The sequence below is a fragment of the Anopheles stephensi genome, unplaced genomic scaffold, assembly GCF_013141755.1.
Source record: "Anopheles stephensi strain Indian unplaced genomic scaffold, UCI_ANSTEP_V1.0 ucontig142, whole genome shotgun sequence".
NCBI classification, from domain to species: Eukaryota; Metazoa; Arthropoda; class Insecta; order Diptera; family Culicidae; genus Anopheles; species Anopheles stephensi.
In genome coordinates, this window is record NW_023405061.1 from 57,501 (window position 1) to 60,873 (window position 3,373).

Here is a 3,373-nt window from a genome sequence, read left to right on the forward strand (position 1 = left end):
GACCGCACAAAGCGGAGACGGCAAAATGCCGGTCTCGCCCGGTCGTGTTTTCGCACGCTCGCTGACTGGCCGATCGTTTCGGCCGTAACCGCTCCCACTCAACGCGTAGACGTGTTGGTGGTCGCGATGGCGGCTTCTACGTCGGCCGACATTAAGCCGCGATGGCGATCCTGTCGCTCGTGGCGGCGTTGGCGTTCTCGCGCGCGCCTGTTGGCCCGTCGTCGGGCTAGCTCCTCCTCCGTCGGCGGTGCTCTGCTTCGGCGAGTTCGGCCCGAACGCAATGGCGGCAATGTACCCGCGCGTAATTGGGCGCGGTATTCCCGCTGCCGTTGGTTCCGCCTTAGCCGACGACGAAGTAACACTTCGGCCGATGGCGGAACCCGTTCGGGCCGAACTGGGCGTTGACTCTCCTGCTGCTGATTGGACGGGTGCTGTTGTTGGTCCATGTCCATCTCCCCGATGGCGGATGTCTGCCGTTGCCGGCGTCTTCGCCGTTGGCCAGCGTTTCTGGCTTCACGGCGGACCTGTTGCCGAACGCGTTCCGCCAGCTCATTGGCGGAAACGATCCCGCCAGCGATGGCCGCGTTTTCGGCAACCTGCTGCTCCAGCCACCTTTGTTGTAGGAAGCTGCAGATCCGCCGTGCTGCCGTGGCCGTTCGCTGCCAAGCCTCCGGGCTCGACAGCAGAAAACGCTCCAGCTCATCGGGGGAAATGACGACGCCGTCCGCGTCCGTCAGGAACTGCACTCTTATGTCGGCGAACCTCGGACAGTGGAACACCACGTGCTCTGCCGACTCCACGGTGTTGTCGGCGCAGAAGGGGCAGGTCGGGGCAGAGGTGAAACCCATAGCATGTAGGTACTCCCGGAAGAAGCCATGTCCGGAGAGTACCTGGCTAAGGAAGAAATCAACCTCGCCGTGCTTCCTACCTACCCAGCCGGCAATATCCGGCAGCACGCGGTGAGCCCATCGTAGGAACCTGCTCGCGGTCGGATGAGCGGCATCCTGGTCCCACGATGTCTGCCACTGTCTTATGGTTGCCGAGTGCTCCAGCCGCTTGATGACCTCCTTGTCTATCAGCACCCGCCTCTGCAACGCCCGTTGATGCCTGGTATAGCACCGCGCGATCTCGTCCACCTGCAGGTGTAGCGGGACCAGTCCAGCCAGCACTACCGCCGTGTCGTAGCCGACGGTACGGAAGGTCCTGGCGACACCTTTCGCCAAAGGTCGCTGCAGCTGCTCCAGTTTCCGCCTGCACCACTGGAACTTCACCGCCTCCGCCCAGATGGGTGCCGCGTATCGCACAACCGAGTCCGCCACTGCTGCCAGCAGCCGACGTTTAGCCATCCTCGGTCCGGCGTGGTTGGACATCACGCCGGTGGCCAGCTTCACCACACGGAGTGCCTTTGCGGTGGCCTTCTCGACGTGTGGCTTCCACGAGAGGTGGTCGTGAAGCATGACCCCGAGGTAGCGTATCGCCGGCTTCGAGCGGACCTCGACGCCGTTGATCACTACGGGCACCGCTGGATGGCCCCGACGCAGACTGGAGATGAGGACGATCTCCGTCTTTTCCGGGGCCAGCTGCAACCGATGTTGCTCCATCCAGGCGGAAATCGCTGCCACAGCTTCCTCTGCTACACCTGCCGCCTCCTCCGGTGTACACCCCTTGGCGAGTACTGCCAGGTCGTCCGCAAAGCCGATGACGGATGCACCTTCCGGCAGCTGCACTCCGAACACGCCGTCGTACAGGATATTCCACAGGGTGGGGCCCAGAATGGACCCCTGCGGAACACCTGCCGTTACTCGGCGTGTTACCGGACCGGAGCTGGTATCATACGTCAGCTCACGGTCGGAGAAGTACTCCTGCAGGATGCTGCGCAGTCCTGAGGGCACTCCTTTGGTCTGCAGCGCCAGTGCTATGGCCTGCCAGTCTGCGGAATTGAAGGCGTTACGGACGTCCAGAGCAACGACAAGCAGGCAGCGCTTGTCGCGTCTATTCGTTCGCCCGAAACTCATCGCAGATCTGGCAGCCTCCATCACCAGCCCAACCGCCTGAAGTGTCGACCGACCACGCCGAAAGCCGAACTGGTATTCGGAGAGGAGCGGCTCCGTCGGCATCTCGATGTGGTCGTTCAGGCGGTTCAGCAGTACTCGCTCGTACACCTTGCCGGGCGTGTCCAGCAACATCACCGGTCTCACCGATGACGGCTCGCCCGGGGGTTTTCCCGGTTTGGGAAGCAGCACCAGCTTCGCCTTCCTCCATTGCCGCGGGAAGCGGCCAGCATCCATCTGCTCCTGGAGGAGCCTCGCGAACGTCGTCGGATGCGCCCGGATGGCAGCCGAAAGGGCAGCGTTCGGCAGTCCATCCAGACCGGGCGCCTTCCGAGGGTTCAGGCCAGCTGCGATGTCGAGCAACTCCTGCTCCGTCACTGGCCTGATGTCGACGCCGTCCGATTCGATGGTAGGCCAGGCAACAGGGGGGTGGTTCGGGCACAGCGCGTCCACAATGCGCTGCAGAACGGCCGGATCGCGTTCTTGTGCGACGCGGCTCCCTCCGAGCCGTCGCAGGAGCTCCCCCTGCCACCTACCCGTCTCATCATCCTCCAGGTGTTGCAGAAACTCATTGTAACGGTCCCGCTTGCTAGCCCGGATCTCAGCTGTCAGCAGCTGGCGGGCCTCCTGGTGCCGTGCAGAAGCTGTTCTGCGGGCTGCCGTGTCGCTAGTCGGTACCCTGCTGTACCGTTCCCAAGCCAGGCGGCAGTTCTCCCGTAGCCGGCCGATTTCTGGTGTCCACCAGTACGCCGGACGTCCTGTGTGGCCGACTGACGGGGAAACCTCCGCCATGATCTCGCTGCACGCCCGGCTCAGGGTTCGGGTCAGGCCCTCAGGGTCCGTGGCCTCCTCCACGAAGTTGGCTGCCCGCAACGCGATGTCGAACAGCTCCCGGCTAAACTCCTTTGCCCGCCAGCGTCTGCCCGCTGCTCTCACTGCTGGTGCTGCTTCTGCTCCCGTAGAGTTGCGGCTCGTTGCCGCCGGCCTTTCCCCCACCTCGAAGCGGATGTACCGGTGGTCGCTGAATGAGTAAGTTCCCAGCATCCTCCATTGCCTGTCGGGGTCCCCGACGAGGTCCTGCCTGCTGATGGAAGTACTGGCGAAGGCGACGTCCACAATGCTCGGGCGAGCGACGCCGTTCCCGAGGAAGGTGGCTTCCCTCCCCAGGTTCAGGACGTCGAGCCCGAGACCCTCCGCCAGCTGTAGCAGTTCCTCGCCCTTCGCGTTGGTCCTGCTGCTGCCCCAGGCGCTATGCCAGGCGTTGAAGTCGCCGGCAAGCAACACTCGGGGGCGTCCTGAGGCGAGCACCTCAATGCGTTGCA